Source organism: Odocoileus virginianus, chromosome 13, assembly GCF_023699985.2.
Source record: "Odocoileus virginianus isolate 20LAN1187 ecotype Illinois chromosome 13, Ovbor_1.2, whole genome shotgun sequence".
Taxonomy (NCBI): Eukaryota; Metazoa; Chordata; class Mammalia; order Artiodactyla; family Cervidae; genus Odocoileus; species Odocoileus virginianus.
Window position 1 is genome coordinate 27,679,622 of NC_069686.1, and position 18,753 is coordinate 27,698,374.

At 42.3% G+C, this 18,753-nt stretch overlaps 1 protein-coding gene across 2 annotated transcripts in view; it reads left to right on the forward strand.

Annotated features, from left to right (window-relative positions):
• Nucleotides 1–843: 843 nt before the first annotated feature.
• Nucleotides 844–18,753, forward strand: part of ITGB6 (integrin subunit beta 6) — a 136,206-nt gene continuing 118,296 nt past the window's right edge. For both annotated transcript variants that reach the window (XM_020903729.2, XM_020903731.2), the window contains exon 1: nucleotides 844–1,098. The gene's annotated coding sequence lies outside the window, so the exon portion shown is untranslated. The remainder of the gene's footprint in view (nucleotides 1,099–18,753) is intronic.

Here is an 18,753-nt window from a genome sequence, read left to right on the forward strand (position 1 = left end):
CAAGAGCTGTATGGCTATGTCTGAACTCTTTTGTGCCCAATCAGAATAAATCAAATCCAATCTAAACCATTTAGTGCTTGGCACTATCTGTGATACCAATTCATCAGTTTTCATTTTCATTTTCTAGTTTACCCAAACCAGCCATTTCTAGAGGCTAGCAACTTTAAACTAAGCCTGCCAATAAAATATGACTCATCTTGAAAAATACCACAATCTTTCTGAAGGAGTGTAAATATAAATATACACAATATAGAAAAAAATTTATTAGTTAATTTTTTATTGAAGCATAGTGGATTTACAATGTTGTGTTACATTCTGGTGTACAGAAAAGTGATTTATATATTCTTTTTCATTTTCCATTATGGTTTATTACAGGATGTTGAATATAGTTCCCTGTGCTAATAGTAGAACCTTATTGTTTATCTCTTCAATATATAGTGGATTTCATCTGCCAACCCCAAACTTCCAATCCTTTCCTCCTCCATCTGCCTACCCCTTGACAACCAAAAGTCTGTTCTCTATGTCTGTGAGTCAATACAGGAAAATTTGATAGGAGTTTGGTCTTTAGCTTGGGTGCCAGTTCAACTCTAAATTTGTCCAGTTCTATTTTGGGGCATTAAAATCTATATGTGCTTAATATCCCAGCCACCCTGCCATCCATGAGGTTTCAATAAAGTTCATCCTTTATGGAATGAACTTGATCCTCCTCCCTTACTTTTGGTCTCTCTCCAGAGAGGCTAATGTGCTGGCATAGTTCTACCATTTGTCAGCCAGAAGTCTGGTTACACATTTGCTCGTCAATCTAAACCTAACCTATTCATACGCGCACTTGGGGTTTCCTGTAAATCAACCAGACGTTCTGTCATTCACCAGCAATATCTCTCCATGGTGTTCCACACCCACGTGCCTTCGTGAACTATTCACTATGTTTGTGGAAGAAGCATTCAAATCAATGTGCTTTTTCAGGAATGGTGATACCAGAATGTTATAATCTGTTCATTACCACAAGGATAAATGATATTTCTGCCAAAGACTTTTGATAACGGGTACAGTAATGCATCTCAACACTTTCTGAAATTTAAAGGTCTGTCCTCAGAGGTAAGTAGGATAATGCATGACTAACAAAAGCAAATCCCAGAGTCCGGAGCTAAACTGTCCTTGTCAGTGTACTTGATCGTTTCGAGCATACGCTGCCTTAGAAAGTTCATAATGTTATTTATATTCTCTTGATATTAATGTCCAGGTAAGGCTGACCCCATGGTTTGTTAAAGGGCAGGTCCTTCTTAACTTAGCATGCTTTATTGTGGTGTTTCTTATGTTGGAATTCACATACGCTTTTTAACAGTTGTGCTTCAGGAATCTGCTATGGTTTAAGGATGATATTTCATAGAATTATCAGTTCATCAATCATTAAAATATTTTTAACTTTCAGTTGATTTATCTCTTCAGAAGCTTAAGATATTTGTTTCTGATTAGAGTAATTAGTTGTTAACATTGGTTTTAAAATAGGTGATTTGACTCCAGCCCTCACTAGCTCTTCTGGCATCTGCAAGAGGCACAAAGGAACTATGGAACTGGACATTTAAGCAAGAGAAATAGCAATTCTTATTGATAGGTGCACCGCATTGTGGCGGCCAGTTAACTTCAGTGTTTCAGCATTGTAAATGGTGTTTACGTGTAGAGCTAATTCATGAAAACTACGGATGGAATGAAGCGGGCAAAGCCTCCAATCTAGCATATCTTCAAAGAGCACATTTTATTCCCACAAGTGCCTGAAAATGCCTGGTGTCATTACTATTCACTTTTGTATCATTACTATGCACTTCAAGCACTTGGGGATATGAGTATCAGTGCTGTAAAAAAAAAAAATCCAGTATCTGTGAAAATCCAAATAACGTGTCCTCTAAAATTAAAGACTCACAGATAGAGCTGTATCATATCGGCTTTCAAGATGTCAAAAATGAACAGAATATACATTCTGGTCAGAGAGTAGTGGTGGTTCCTTACAGTTTCGGATTCTGAACAGGCTCAGCCGGTCATCATTAAAGTTCTCAAGTCTGGGTTTCAAACATCAAGTTGCTTTTTTGACAGTATAAAGATTAGTGTCTACCGAAGTAAAATTCTGTGCCTCAGTGAAATGTAGAAATACCTTCCTTCCCAAGCCATCTCTCCTCTTCATTCCTGTTCCTTCCCAGGGCAGCCGTTTTCCTCTATCTGATGTACACCCTCTAGTGTTTCCTGGATGAAATACAGAAACTAAAGCTCAATTTACACACAAAAAACATCATTGCAGTCTTGAAATATTATCCCCAGTTACCATACACTAAAGCAAACTTACCACCAGATGTTTTGACATGAGCTTTAAGTGATTGTCAAAACTTTTTCAGCTGAGAGTCTCAAAGCTAGATTCTTGTATTCCAACTTCAGATCCCCAAAGAGGACACTGACTTCTACTCTGTTTAGATTCCTTCCCTCAGAATTCTTATATTCTAATTGACGTTTATTGTGCTATGCAGAGCTGGGAGATGTTCAGTAAGAACTAAAGCATGCCAGCAAGCATTCCTTAGACCTATTTTCCATGGGTAGAACTTACACTGAATTCTCCTAAGTTACTCAAGAGTTTCGAAGTATTTTTGACTCAAGAGAAAAGTGATTAATTTTTTAAATGGCTTTACAGAAACCATGGGCATATCTTCCACCATAGAAGCCCTTAGGTCAAACCAGAAAGAGTAGCCATTTGGGAAATGTATTCCTTATGAGCACTTTTTCTTGACAGAGAAGAAAATATATTTCCAAACCTGTCAGCTGCTGTCCCTGCTACTTTGGAAGCCAGCCACAGCTGATTGTGTGAGCTAACTATAGGCCAAGGTCATCTGGGGATCCACCCTGTTCACAGGGACGGCACCCACACATCGCCAGGGCATGTGGCCTGCCAGCTCAGGCAGAACAGCCCAGAGAGCTATTTTCAGTTGGCCTTCCCACGAGAAGACCCTGGACTGTCCTTCATGCCACCAGCATCCAGTTCCATACTCAACCGTATTCTCAACCATAACCTGATCTCTTCTCTTCTTCACAATCTCTTTTGAGACCTATGTAACAGCTTGATAGATACATCTAAACTTAATATTAACACTGATCTTCTGCTTAAACAGCACAAGGCTCATCACACATACGGCTCTGCTGCTATGCTCACTCGGTTGTGTCTCTTTGTGACCCCATGGACTATAGCCCACCAGGCTGCTCTGTCCACGGAATTTATTCACCAGGCGAGGATACTGGAGCAAGTTGCCATTTCCTCCTCCAGGGGAATCTTCCTGACCCAGGGATCAAATGTCTCCCATGTCTCTTGCACTGCAGACAGATTCTTTACTGCTGAGCCATCGGGGAAACATATATAGCTCTACTACATATAAAATTATTTCAACCAAGTGCCTGAGCGAGAAACTTCAGACGAATTTAGCCTCTTTCATTTCTACAGCCATCCATCACCCCCCATCACTTGCAGGCCTAGTCCATTCAGTTTCCCAAAGATCTGTCGTTGATCCTATCCCCTTCCATGTTTCCTGTCATTACAGTTCACCCACGTTTGCTTAGACTTCTGCAGGAGCCTCCCAGTCAATCTTCCTTCCTCCAATCACCAATATTATACCATAAGTTATCTTTCAAAACTATAAATCAGAATGTATAACTCTTCTTTTAAAATCCTTCCATGTTTCTCCATCACCGATGAGATAAATTTTGACCTCATTACACCAGCATCCTTCAAGATCCAGAGAGTCTTGCCTACTTTCCCAGCTCATCCCTTATCACTTCTTTTATGCCATCTTTCCATCTCTGCTTTCATCACATAAATATAATCTATGGTTTGACCAAATTAATTACTTACTCTCCCCTAAGCCCACCATGCTTTCATGTCTCCAGAGCTGCCTAGTGATCTTATCTACCTAGTGAATTTCTAGTTTTCTCCCATTAGGATTCAGTTTGACCATCACCTTTTGGATGGAGCTTCCCCTGACATGCTTCCAAAACTCCTTACACAGCTCACACACACAAACGTATGTAGTTAGTCACTTGATTCTCTGTAGGCCACTGTTTACTCTTTCTTCTTGTATCACTACACACACACACACACACACACACACACACACACACACCTTGGACTCTCCAGTTAGACTATGAGGCTTTTAATGTAGGAAACTTATATTATTAATTTTTGTGTTCCTAGATGTTATTTGCCAGACCAGGGGTGGAGACAGTCAACAAGACAAACATAATCACTCTCTCCACAAAGCCTGCTGTTCAACCATCTCTCCATTGTCCCTTGAATCCAATCTTTATAAAGGATTCTGTCTATCTGCATTGAGTATGCTCCTACCTGCCATCCCTCTGGGTTTGTGTGAGTCCTTGTAATTCATCGTGGCTTCATTCAAGTCTTCTTGCCTTGCCTTTCTCTTACAGTGAAGTGGATTATGAATTGGTTAAAGGACTATATTTAAGGATGCTGTGTATAGAACCAATGCTGATCGTAAGGAGGCTTCTAGAAGTACCACCAAGGCCTCTGTCATACCTATATTTTGTGTCAATTGGAGGTTTTGATATACATAGAAAGCACATGCTTATTCCTTATGTGAACAAAGTGAAGATGGTTAAGAATGATATCCAATCACAGAATCAAGATGTATTGATTATCTCTTGCCACACAGCAAATCATACCAAAGTGAGGGGCTTAAAACAACAAACATTTATTAATATTATCTCACAGTTTCTCTAGTGCAGAGAACTCAGACTATCCCTGTGAGCAGACAGGGAAAACGCTCAGTCTTCACTGGGGAAACTCCAATCTGCTTGAGGGAAATGGAAGGACAAGACAAGTCTGAAGAAATCCACGGGAAAGAAATGGCAACATACTCTATGATAGGTATAGGGAAGAACAGCACTTTAGAAGAATTTAAAGATATATCCTGGGCTCCCATTTTCACTTAGCAATAAGATAACAAGGCCCTTAGTAAGCAGCTGCTCCCTTGTGATAAGCCACAAGCTCCAACTGAACACAGTCCTGACACTGCCTTGTAGCGTGCAAATTGGCATTTACCCTATTGTCATCTTAGAGGGCTTTCCTGGTGAATCAGTGGTAAAGAATACGCCTGCAATGCTGGTGACATGGGTTCAATCCCAGGGTCAGGAAGATGGCCTGGAGAAGGAAATGGCAATCCACTCCAGTATTCTTGCCTGGGAAATCCCATGGTCAGAGGAGCCTGGCAGACTACAGTCCATGGGGTCACAAGAGTCAAACATGACTTAGGGACTAAAGTCCCTAAGTCTTATAGAAGGGTTGAGAAAGATACCCCTGTCTCAATCAAAAATGTGAAAATTGAAGGTAGACCAACAAGGCTCTGACTTTGTGGAGGAGAGAATATTTTTGTGTATTACATACACAAGGAAAACAGTTATATATATATTTTTGTTTGTTTGTTTGTTTTTTATTATTATTATTATTTTCATTTATTGTTATTAGTTGGAGGCTAATTACTTTACAATATTGTAGTGGTTTTTGCCATACATTGACATGAATCAGCAATGGATTTACATGTGTTCCCCATCCCGATCCCCCCCCCCGGCCCCTCCCTCCCCATCCCATCCCTCTGGGTCTTCCGAGTGCACCAGCCCTGAGCACTTGTCTCAGGCATCCCAGCTGGGCTGGTGATCTGTTTCACCCTTGACAGTATACTTGTTTCAATGCTGTTCTTTCTGAACATCCCACCCTCGCCTTCTCCCACAGAGTCCAAAAGTCTGTTCTGTACATCTGTGTCTCTTTTTCTGTTTTGCATATAGGGTTATCATTACCATCTTTTCAAATTCCATATATATGCGTTAGTATACTGTATTGGTCTTTATCTTTCTGGCTTACTTCACTCTGTATAATGGGTTCCAGTTTCATCCATCTCATTAGAACTGATTCAAATGAATTCTTTTTAATGGCTGAGTAATATTCCATGGTGTATATGTACCATAGCTTCCTTATCCATTCGTCTGCTGATGGGCATCTAGGTTGCTTCCATGTCCTGGAAATTGTAAACAGAACATTGGGGTGCACGTGTCTCTTTCAGATCTAGTTTCCTCGGTGTGTATGCCCAGGAGTGGGATTGTATTTTTAAGGATCTTAAGATGCTATTACTATGCAGCTTCATTCATTCATTCATTCATGTTGCCCACCTGGATCTGTTCTCATTTGAATTTTCCACTCTTCCAAGCTGTCTTTAGCGTGTAAGGTTTTACTTCTTGTTGCACCCTGCCCTTTGTAAAAGATGGGGACTGGTGAGTGCTGCCAGCAAATATTTGATTGACTAATTGACAAGGTCAAGTTTCTGAACGAAAAATAAATGTGAAGGAAAGGTCCCCCCTTCCTCATTTAGAGAATATTTTGTTAAACCCCAGTGGCCAACTCCTATCTCATCGTTGTATTTTAAGCAGAGGACAGCTGGAGCTCACTGCCTGCAGCCTGCCCAGTCTTTATTCCTTCACTAAAGGCAGGAAACAGCAGGACTCTGCATATAGCAGGCTCGTCAAAGACAAGCCACTGACATGGGCACTTAATAAGAATAGGCTCGCTGGCCCAGTGTTGGCTTTGGGGAGCCACATGCAGGCACACACTGAGGAGCGCTGTAAGCAGTCTTCTCCCGCCATCCTTTGGGGGGAATGAAGAACAAGGCTCCTTCCATTTTATAACAAATGACCTATTTCAGTGAAATAAGAGAAGGAGGGCAGCCATGCAGTCAGCCAGTCAGTTCTATGCCACGTTGTAGCGATGTTAGTATTTCATACCAGTAATTCTGTCTAACAGAAACTCATCTTGGCTTTTTCCCATTCCTTTTAGCAAGATTGCAGTTGTAAATCAGCCAGAGTGTCCTGGAGGCTGCTTCAGGTTGGTTGTTGTAAGCAATCTAGGGAGTGGAATCTTCAGAATAATTTAGAATACGAGTCTAAGAGGGAAGGTCAGTTTTGCTATTTAGAATCAGAGCACTATGCCAAACTTGGCTTTGAAGGGATGTTCTAAATGTCGGTCTTGGAATCTGAATTTAGAATATCTAATAAAACACAGCAGTTCATGCTTTTACCCCCATGTGACTTAGATCAGGTTCTCAGTTCTGACCTCTGAGCCATCCTCTAAATTTGGGAGGCCACTTTAATAATAATCCATTTTGCATTGGTAAAGTCCCTTTTTAGTCATAAGAACAGTTTTATTCACAGCTCCAAGAGGACAACAGGGTGGGTGTTTTTGTGATCTGAAGGGCATTATGAACAGAAACTGAATTTGTAGAGAGAATTCAGGTCCTGGCCCTCTCTCTCCAGACTCTATTTTCCTCCTCCTCCACCCAAAGTCCCCTGGCAGACACATTTCTACTCTCTGTTTCTGTGAGGTTTTTTTTTTCTTTTTTTTTTTTTTTTAAGATTCCATAGATAAAAGATACCTTGCAGAACTTGTCTTTCTGTCTGGCTTATTTCACTTAGCGTAACACCCTCAAGGTCCATCCATGGTGTGGCCAGTGGGAGCGGTTCTTCCTTTCTCATGGCTGAATAATATTATAGTGTTTACATGGAGCACATGTTCTTTGTCTGTTTACCTATTGATAGACACTTGGGTGGTTTCCACATACTAGCTATTGTGGATAATGCTCATGCGCAAATATCTTTTTTACATGCAGTTTTCTTTTCCTTTGGATAAATGTTCAGAAGTGGGATTGCTGCATTGTATGGTAATTTGATTTTTAATTTTTTGGTCTTATTTATCAATAACAGTGTGATCTTAGGCAAGTACCTTGACCTCTCTGGGCCTTTCCTTCTTTATGTCTAAAATTAAGAGACAAAGTTATTCAAGGAGTAAATGAGAAAGCATTTTTTACAATTAATTTTATGTATTGTTTTTGGCTGGGCTGGGTCTTCATTGCTGCGTGGGCTTTTCTGTCGTTGCAGTGAGTGGGGGCCACTCTCTAGCTGCAGTGCATGAGCTTCTCATGGCAGCGGCTTCTCTTGATGTGGAGCATGGGCTCTAGGACCCTCGGGCTTCAGTAGTTGCAGCTCCCAGGTTCTAGAGCACAGGCACAGTAGTTCTGGTACATGGGCTTAGTTGTTCCACATGTGGGATCTTCCCGGGCTAAGAATTGAACCCACATCTCCTGCATTGACAGGTGGATTCTTTACCACTGAGCCACCAGCAAGTCTAGTTTTTTATTTTTTTTTAAGTATTAAGAAAGTGGAGTTAGAAACTGTAGTGCAGGGAAATGAATGGCTCAAATCACTCAACTAGCAGCTGCAGAATCAAGACTGGAGTCTGCTTCGTGACCCAGAACTCAGCCTGGCAGCAGCTGCTTTGTTAACTGAATGCAGACATGTTTCCCTCTGAAGTCAGTCCCTCTGAGCTAGGAAAGGGTTGATATGAGACACAAATTAAGTAGAGCATAAAAGATCAGATTTATCCAATTCTGGGGACCCTCATCCATGTAGACTACAACTCCTGCCAGGTTTACCTAACCCTGGCAAGTCACAGACACACAAAGGACTCAGTAGACATTCCTTACTGGAAAGAATTTAATTCAGGAATATCTATGATGGTCCCATGGTTGGGAAGCATAATTGAGGAGGGGACTTGAAAACCCTCCATACAAAGAGCTACAACCCATAGATTTGGACTCCATTGCAACTCTCTGCCTAAACCTCCTGTTCTGGCCGGGACCCTGTATCCTCAGCAGATTTGCCTTTTCCTTGGGTGCCTACAACTGCCCCGCCTCAGCCAGATCACTACCAAACTACACAAAACACATCTCTCCCCTACTGCACATCTCTCTCCTGCCGCACTGTTTCTCTAAAGACCCCCACTCTCTGTGGAGATAGAAGGAAAACTGAGATCCCCGGAGACAAAACACAGCCCCCTCCCATAAAAGCATCATTCTTGGCCAGACCCTCTCTAGCTTCTTATAGAAACCACTGAGAAAGTAAGAACAACTCGAGTAATACTTAACTCTGAGCCCACTGTTTTAATTATTAACATTTGGCAGCCAAAGGAAGCAAACAATAGCACTTCATCCAGACACTGAAGAAGGAAAAAAGAACTTCTCATACCCTGGTCTTTATAAGCTGCTTGAGCAATCACTTTGAACGAGTACATGCAGCCTTCACACATACCAGCAAATCCTCCAAAGTGGGATGATGGGTTCATTCACTCTGCAAATATTTATTGAACTCCACACACTTCCAGGTGCTAGGAATATACCAGAGAACAAACAGACAAGAATTCCTGTTCTTGTGGAGCTTATAATCTAGTGAGAGGTAGAGGAGGCACTTTTTTTTAAAATTATAATTGTTTACAATATTGTATTAGTCTCAGGTATATAGCAAAGTGATATATACACATATATATTTATGTATACACACAGACACGCACACACATATATATTCATATGTATATTGCTGTGTTTAGTCGCTAAGTCATGTCTGAGTCTTTGCAACCCCATGGACTATAGCCTGCCAGGCTCCCATGTCCATGGAATTTCCCAGGCAAGAATACTGGAGTGGGTTGCCATTTCCTTCTACAGGGGATCTTCCCAACCCAGGGATCAAACTTGTGTCTTCTGCGTTGGCAGGAGGATTCTTTACCACTGAGCCACTGGGAAGCCCATGTATGTGTATGTATATATACATATATTCCTTTTCAGATTCTTTTCCATTAAAGTTATTACAAAATATACAAGATATTACAAGATATTGAATATAGTTCCTTGTGCTATAAATTCTTATTGTTTATCTACTTTATATACAATAATGTCTATCTATCAATCCCATTGTTGTTGTTCAGTCACTCAGTTGTGTCCAACTCTTTGCAACCCCATGAACTGCAGCATGCCAGGCTTCCCTGTCCTTCATCATCTTCTAGAACTTGCTCAAACTCACGTCTATTGAGTCAGTGATGCCATCCAACCATTTCATCCTCTGTCATCCCCTTCTCCTCCTTTCCCAGCATCAGAGTCTTTTCTAATGAGCCAGCTCTTTGTATCAGGTGGCCAAAGTATTAGAGCTTATCCCAAATTAATCCCTCACCCTCTACCTTTCCCTTTTGGTAATCATGTTTGTTTTCTAAGTCTGTGAATCTGTTTCTGTTTTGTAAATAAGTTCATTTGTATTATTTTTTTAGATTCCACGTAAAACTGATATCATAGGATAGATGTCTTTCTCGGTCTAACTTCATTTAGTTTGATAATCTCTAGGTCCATCCACATTGCTGGAAATGGCATTATTTTATTCTTTTTTATGGCTGGGTAATATTCTATTGTGGGGGCTTCCCAGGTGGCTCAGTAGTAAAGAATCTGCCTGCCAGTGGAGGAGACACAGGAGATGTGGGTTCGATCCATGTGTCAGGAAGATCCCCTGGAAAAGGAAATGGCAAGCCACTCCACTATTCTTGCCTGGGAAATCTCAGGGACAGTGGAACCTGGCGGTCATGGGGTCCCAAAGAGTTGGACATGACTTAATGATTAAATAACAACAAATATTCTATTGTATGTTTATACCATATCTTCTCTATCCATTCATCTTTTGATGGACATTTAGGTTGTTTCCATGTCTTAGCTATTGTAAATATTGCTGGTATGAATATTGGGCTGCATGTATCTTTTTAAATTAGAATTTTTATTTTTTCTGGATATGTGCCCAGGAGTGGGATTGCTGGATGAAATAGTAGCTCTATTTTCACTTTCTTAAGGAACTGCCATATTGTTTCCCATATTGGTTGCACCAACTTACATTCCCACCAACAGTGTAGGAAGGTTCTTTTTTCTCTTCACCCTCTCTAGTGTTTATTATTTGTAGACATACAGGTGGTCAATAGGCAGGTGAAAAGATTCTCAACATTGCTAATGATTAGAGAAATGCAAATCAAAACTACAATAAGGTATTACCTCACATTGATCAGAATGGCCGTCAGCAAAAAGTCTACAAATAATAAATGCTGGAGAGGAGGCAAACATGTAACAACACAATAAATAAGGAAATTATATAGTATGTTAAAGTGAAAGTGAAATTCTAATTTGAAAGGACACATGCACCCCAATATTCATACCAGCACTATTTACAATAGTCAAGACATGGAAACAACCTAAATGGCAGTCAATGTTGACATTAATAAGAGGGTAAACTTTTAACAGAGACCTAAAGGAAAAGAAGAATGTAGCCAAGTGGATTATCTGGAAAGCAGGGCTATACACAGAGCAGCCAGTGCAAAGATCCTGAGGTAGGAGCTAGAATGTTGGTGGAACATTGAAGAAGCTGCTATGTCTGGAATGAAGCAGGTGTGAAATAAAATAGAGGAAGTGAGGTCACAGAGGGAACAATGGACAGATGAGTGGAACTCGATGTGTGTTAGTCACTCATGTCCAACTCTTTGTGACCTCATGGACTAGCCTGCTGGGCTCCTCTGCTCATGGGATTTCCCAGGCAAGAACACTGGAGTGGGCTGCCTTGGAGAAGTATTTCCTTCTCCAAGGGATTTTCCCAACCCAGGGATCGAACTTGGTTCTCCTGCATTGGCAGATGGACTGTTTACCATCGGAGCTACCAGGGAAGCCCAAGTGGAACTCTATAGGCTCATATACAAGCTTTGCTTTCCTTTAGAGAAATGAAACCACTGGTGCCTTTGGAGCAGGGGTGAAACACCACCTGCCTCCGGTTTTTATAGGATCCCACTCCGACTGCTGTGTGGTGTCTTTGTTAAATGCTCAGTTAAGGCCTCAGGGATAGGGCCTTGTACACTTTTACTTGTTTTCCTCAAAGATGTTCCAAGTTGGTGGATTTCCATGCTGACACACAAAAGCAACCCCCACTGAACTGAACTTTCCCACATCCTCCAACATGAGTCCCCACCCACCAGGAAGCTTAGTCTCAGCCTCTTCCATCCCAGCATCACGTGGAGATGGACAAAGAAAGGGAGGAATCTTCTCTTCCCCCTCTGTTTGCCAACTTCTCAATAATTCCAACTCCACCTAGCAAGATCTATTAGAGCTAATTAACGACCCTGTTTTCAGGAGGTGTCTCCTCACGATGATTAATTCCGGGTCAAAGACAGAAAGCTTGTTCCATTATAGTTCTTTTTAAAAAATTATTATTATTCAGGCTTCTAATACCGGCATGAACTGCGGGTGAATTTCTGAAGTCATGTTACTTAGCTGTCACAACTAGTAATAGAAAAATTCAATTTATAAAGAATTAGGAGAGGCAGGAGAGGCATGCTCTTCGGTTTAGAACAAAGGAGATCAATCCTGACACAATGGCAGCATGACATTCGTGGACTTTGAAGATTCTAGGCTTCCTCTTCATTAATTAGAGAGAATCAAGAGTTCTGGTGGTTAATTATTTGCAGAAATTGTGCTCTGCAAAAGCAGATGCCAACTCACTCCAGCCGCCTCCAGCTGCAGCTCTGCATGATAATTAAACTGCATGTCAGTCCTAACCTCAATCTGGGTGGATAAATAAACCCTCCGTTGGCCACTACCATCCTCCACCCCTCAGGTTTAGATGGGGTCATGTGACTTCCTGACACAGGGACCACAGGAGGCTGACACTGTTCTAAATGGATTACCCTGGAGAGGTAGTACTTTTAAATCCACATCCAGAAACATAAGATCAAAGTTACCTACAACCTGTTCCTACAAAGCACATGTTGGAGGGGTGGGTTGAGAGCAATTTGCATCAAGGTCAGTTGGTGCACTTGGGTTGTTGCTGTTGTTACTATTGTTGTTACAGAGTTGAGTAATCAATTCTCTTTTAAAAAACAACTTGAATTGTTCTTAATTTTTTATTTACAAGAGTAATATACATTCTTCATATGAAATTCAAGCTATGTAGAACTGTGTGTGTGAATGCTAAGTCGCTTCAGTCGTGTCTGACTCTTGGCAACCCTATGGACTATAGCCCTCCAGGCTCCTCTGTCCATGGGATTCTCCAGGCAAGAATACTGGAGTGGGTTGCCATGCCCTGGGGGAGGGGAAACAGGACCCAGTACTGCTCTTCCAGAAATAGAAATGCAGCTATAGTTAGCCCAGGGCGTCCTGTTCCCTCAGTAGCAGAAGACAGAGCCTCATCTCTAATCTGCCCTTTCAGGCATCAATTTCTTGGGGGAGGTTTATCCAGAGGACTTCAGATCTCAAACTGCACAGAGCCTTGAGTGTCTGATTGGCATTCAGGAAGCGCCATGAGTGGTGAGATGAGAGTGGCTGCCTGGCAGGCCTTTCCCCAAATACCCAGTTTGCCTTGGGTGGTTTGACATTTACTGGCATTAAGATCCTTTGGCTGTTTCACAGTCCATTTATTTAAGGTATTTGAAACTCTCTCTGCAGAACAGTTAAGGTTATAATATTAGCCTGGCTGACATCAGACCCTCTCTTGAGTTACCAAGATTATTCTGAACACTTAGAGGTTACCCAACTTTAAATAGCAGTAGCAAGTTTTGTCCATATCTTGATTACAGCATTTATTATACTCCTTTGTAATTATTTGGCTATTCGACGGGCTCCCCCACTAGAGAGTTACCTCCTTAGGGCAATGAATGTGTTTTAAGCATCTTGGTGCTGCCACCTCCTAGCTGGACATGGGATACAGGTTTCAGGCCAACCCTGTTTTACTGGGCTTTTATTATACAGTATTTGTTTGTTTGTTGGCAGGTTTTTTGGTGATGGCGGTGGTTGTTTGTTTCAATGTACATAACTTGACATAGGTCAGTTTTGTATATCAACTTGCTACACTACAGTACCCCGTGGTTTAATTAGACACTAATCAGAGTATTTCTATAAAGATATTTGGTAGGTGGGATTATCCTTTACAACCAGTTGACTTTTTTATTCTCTTTTATTTTTTAAATTATGAAAGTATGCATGGTGGGCTACAGTCTATGTGATTGCAAAGAGTTGGACATGACTGAGCTACTAACACACACTTGATAACACATTTACAGGAGACTTGGAAAATACAGAAAAAAGTTACATATAGTTTTGCTATATATTACAAATATTTTTAAGTAGATAAATTAAGATTTTTAGTTGGTGTTTCAATATCAAGCTCTCAAAAATTAATGGAATGAATATACAGAGAATTAGAAGGATATAGTAGACCTGAAAAGCACTGTGAACCAATTCAACATAATTAAGATATATACAATTTTCACACAACAGTAGGATACAAATTCTATTCAAGTTCCCATTAACTATAAACTAGAAGACACTGGAACATATCCAGGGACATAAAACAAGGTACAAAAATGTCATGACCTGAAGAAATTGAAATCATACAGAGTCTGTTCTCTTACCACTGTGGAATTATGTTAGAAATCAACATCAAAAGATATTTGAAAATAACCCACATATTTTCAAGTGCAATGTGACATTTACTGAGATCTTTGACTTAGCCATTGAAAGTCTCAATAAAGTTAGAAGACTGAGGAAAGACAATGAGTTATTGCAGAGAAGAAAGCATTTAAATGAGAAATTAGTTTCAAAATGAGAAATTAATATCAAATATACTTTTAAAACCCCATGTATTTTGAAAACAACCATTGATTTTAAATAAAAGAAATTACTTCCAATAATGTGGGTAGGCCTGACCAGCCAGCCTTAAGAGTAAAACTGAGATTTTCTGGAGAAGAAAAACTGACTCAAGCATCCAGGTCTGCCTGATTTTCCAGGCTGCAGCCTGCCCTATGCATTTGGATTTGCCAGCTGCCACAACTGTATGGTGCTGGAGAAGACTCTTGAGAGTCCCTTGGACTGCAAGGAGATCAAACCAATCTTAAAAGAAATCAACCCTGAATAGTCATTGGAAGGATGATGTTGAAGCTGAAGCTCCAATACATTGACCACTATATGGGAAGAGCTGACTCTTTGGAAAAGACCCTGCTGCCGGAAAGGACTGAGGGCAGGAGGAGAAGAGGGCAAGAAAGGATGAGGTAGTTGAATGACATCACCAACTCAATGGACATGAGTTTGAGCAAACTCCAGTAGCTAGTAAAGGACAGGAAGCCTGGTGTGCTTCGGTCCATGGGGTCACAAAGAGTTGGACACAACTGAACAACTGAACAACAACTGTGTGAGTCCATTTCTTAAAATGAATACCTTTATATAAATAAATAAAATCTTCCGTTGAGAAGATTGAAAGTCTTGAAATCTGTTGAAAATCTCCAGAGAACCCTGACTGATATAATATACAAATATGTATGTAAAACACACCATTTATCTATCTACTGATTCTTCTATCTACTTATTTATTTATCTGCTTTTTAATTTGGGTCACTCAACAAATCATTTTTGAGTGCCTGCCACACGCCAGGTGTTGTGCTCAGTCCTGGCCCTAAATCTCAAAGAATGGCTTCCTTTAAGGCAAGTCCAGGGTCATACTGGAGGTTTCCTAAAGAAACACAGCCAGTCTAGAATCTTCAGGAACTAGACTCAGACGGTGAGTCACCTGCAGGGCCAGCCTGGGCTGGCAAAGAACCAAGAAGGAACAAAACACTTTTTCCCAGGCATCCAGGGCCAGAAAGGAAGAAAAGAAAAGACACCAAGCTTGGGAGGCAGAGAGATGTTCAGGGTGGATTTTCTTGCCACAGGCAATCTTGAGGCTAGAAAAACTTTCCTTCTCACAGACACCAATTGCCAAGAATTTCCTTTCCTGGTGTCATAAGATGACCTCACCATGACCTCACTTCCTCTCCAGGAGCCCTGAGGATTTCTCATCAGCCCAGAAGCTTCCAGAAGGGCTGGCTGCAAGCTCTGTCATCACACCTTTGGCCCAGAGAAGCAGCTGGGTGGTGGGGGCAGGGAGAAGAGCAGGGAGAGCCTTAGCTCTTTGCAGTTTCTCCAAGAGTGGCACCGTTTCAATGAACATGACAAGAAAATGATGATGTTTGTAAGTCTCAGTGCGAAGATGTAGGAGAAGGCAGTGTGAGCACCAGCCAGAAGGTCCAAAGAGAAGGTCATCAGGGGTATAATAGCATTTTGCAAAGCCAGGTCCTGCCCTGACCAGGTATATACCCTGCCAGCCCCAGGGCTTTCTCAGCAGAGAGAATATGGCACATTTTCCTTCCTCTTCCTAGAGGGTAGTAGCAAGAAGTGAAGGCAAACCTTGGATTATGTGTCCCTGCCCCTGTGAGCAGTTCAGGGTTCAGGCAGTACTGGTAAGCCCACATAGCATTGTTTATAGATGAGAAAAAAAATGTCACCTTCCTCAAGACACTTGACTGCTGTCTGCCATAAAATGGTCTTCATCAATACACATCTCTACGATGAAGCTATGGGTGCCCCTGGTGGCTCAGGCGGTAAAGAATTTGCCTGCAATGCTGTAGACCTGGGTTCGATCCCTGGGTTGGAAAGATCCCCTAGAGGAGAGCATGGCAACCCACTCCACTGTTCTTGCCGGGAGAATCCCCATGGACAGAGGAACCTAGTGTGCTACAGTCCATGGGGTCACGAAGAGTCAGACACATCTGAGCGACTAAGCACACAGCAAGATGAAGAGGACTGAAAGGTCATCCTTGCAGTTCTGCAAGACGCAACCCTTCTCGTGGCCCTGGGACTATCTGGGCTTCCTCTCGGGAGCTCCAGCCTCAAGCTGTTGCGGTTTCCTTTATCTCAGGGAGCTGCTGCCTTGCGGTCTTGCCCAATTTAACAGGGAGGCCTCTGCGAGCCCAGATCTCTCCCTAAAGCAAACTTAATCCTCCTGGCTTTCCCTGAGGCTGGCAGGGCTACCCGCCTGGCAACCTGTGGTAGAATTTTCTAGGTTCCCACAATCGTCTGACTCTTGTTTGCAAGTGCTTCTTCTATCTTCCCAGGATAGTTATTCATCTAAGACTCTCAAGAAATTTAACACTCCCTTAGTAGCAGTAGCTGAAAAAGATGCCGCTAATTTTGATGGCACATCAGTCCAGAGTGAAGCCTAAAAGGGTAAGGGGCAGACCGGGTGTCCCCACTCTCTCCTCTCTCCTGGGTTCATCCCAGGGTTGCAAGTGGTGGGTGAGTCACACTCCTGACACGGCTCTGGCTGTGGGCAGGCCGCTCAGACTCCTCTGGCCTCCAGTGGCCTCAGTGCTGAGGGCACACAGGCCCACAGATACCCTCCTCTCAGCCTTGACTCGATCAGCCTAGACTCTGTCACCATTATCATTTTGAGAGAGAAGCAGTGTGCTCACCTGCTTCTGATCCCACACTCCAGAACAATGCCCACTTTTGTGGTTTGGGCTGCAGGAGGAGGCCTAGTGCAGCTTGAGGAGGACTTGACTCCGGGTTAAAGGGTCCCTTTCTGGGGTCCTGCAGGCTGGTCAGGCACCAAACCCTTTCCTCTTTCCTGCTGAGTCTCTGGGTACCACAGTTCTCGCTCATATTGTCTGACAGACACTTTCCATCTTCTATTCCTGGCCTGACAGGCTTGTGAGTAAAAGAAAAAGAAAAACTACCTGGATGCTTGTGTGTGCCCTGGGCAAAATTCTGCCGCCTTCTCTCTCCGAATATACAAGGCTGTTCTCTGTGCTTATAACTCATTCCCAGGAGGGGCCTTGCCCCCCCAGGCTTCTGAAGGAATCACTGCAAAGGAGTAAGCCATATAGAAGCCTTCACAAGTGGCTGGGACAGAGCTCACAGGTACCGGTACCATTTTTGAACATCCTCACACACGGGAAGGCGACAGGGATATGAATGGCTCCCTAACTGGGTGATTGGAGATAATTTGAGATGTTGATCAATTCCTACTTCATAAAGTTTCTTGAGAACTTTATGAGATAAGGCACATGAAGTGCTTGGTGCACAGTGAGTACAAAATGAGCACTGATTTCACTCTTAGAAACATTTCATGCAAAGGTGAGCGACAGAGAGGCCCGTGCGACATCCATCACTAGAGTGAGGGCTAAACGCAGAAACCCTGGGAACAGGACCCTGGGCTTGACGCCCTTATCTGCCACTTCATTGTTGTGTGCATTCAATAGATCTCTCCACCTCTGTTCCCCTACCTGTGAAACGGGGCTGTTGCTAGCAAAACTTTTCTCATAGGACTTTTTCTGAGGATTAAGTGAATCCTAGAGCAGTGCCAGGTATGGAAGGAGTATACACACATATGTTGATGGTTTTTATGCTATGCTATTATGCTATGCCTATGCTAACTCGCTTCATTTCTGTCTGACTCTTTGTGACCCCATGGACTGTAGCCCACCAGGCTCCTCCATCCATAGGATTTCCCAGGCAAGAATACTGGAGTGGGTTGCCATTTCCTCCTCCAGGAGATCTTCCCGACCCATGGATCGAACCCATGTCTCTTACATCTCCTGCACTGGCAGATGTGTTCTTCCCTAGCACCACCAGGGAAGCCCTGTTACTATGCTACTGTTGATTATTCCATTTCTGCATGTGGGCGAGTTGCCATGCCATCGCAGTTCATTCCTTAATTTATTTCACAAATATTCTCGCATGCATCCAGGGTAACATCGTAAAATTCTGCACTGCAGGATTTAATTTTTCAGGGTATTAATAGGTGCTTTGTGGGGAAAGAATGGTTCAGCAAAGAAATATGTGATTCTTTGACTTAATGATGCTAAACAGGTATTTTTACTGCAGGATTTCACAGGACATTTAACATGCTGAACACACTGCAGGCAGAAGCCTTTTCCCCCTATAGTCCCTCCCAGGTCTGGGAAGTGCTGGCCTAGAATCAAGTAAAAAATAAGTCATTAAGCCT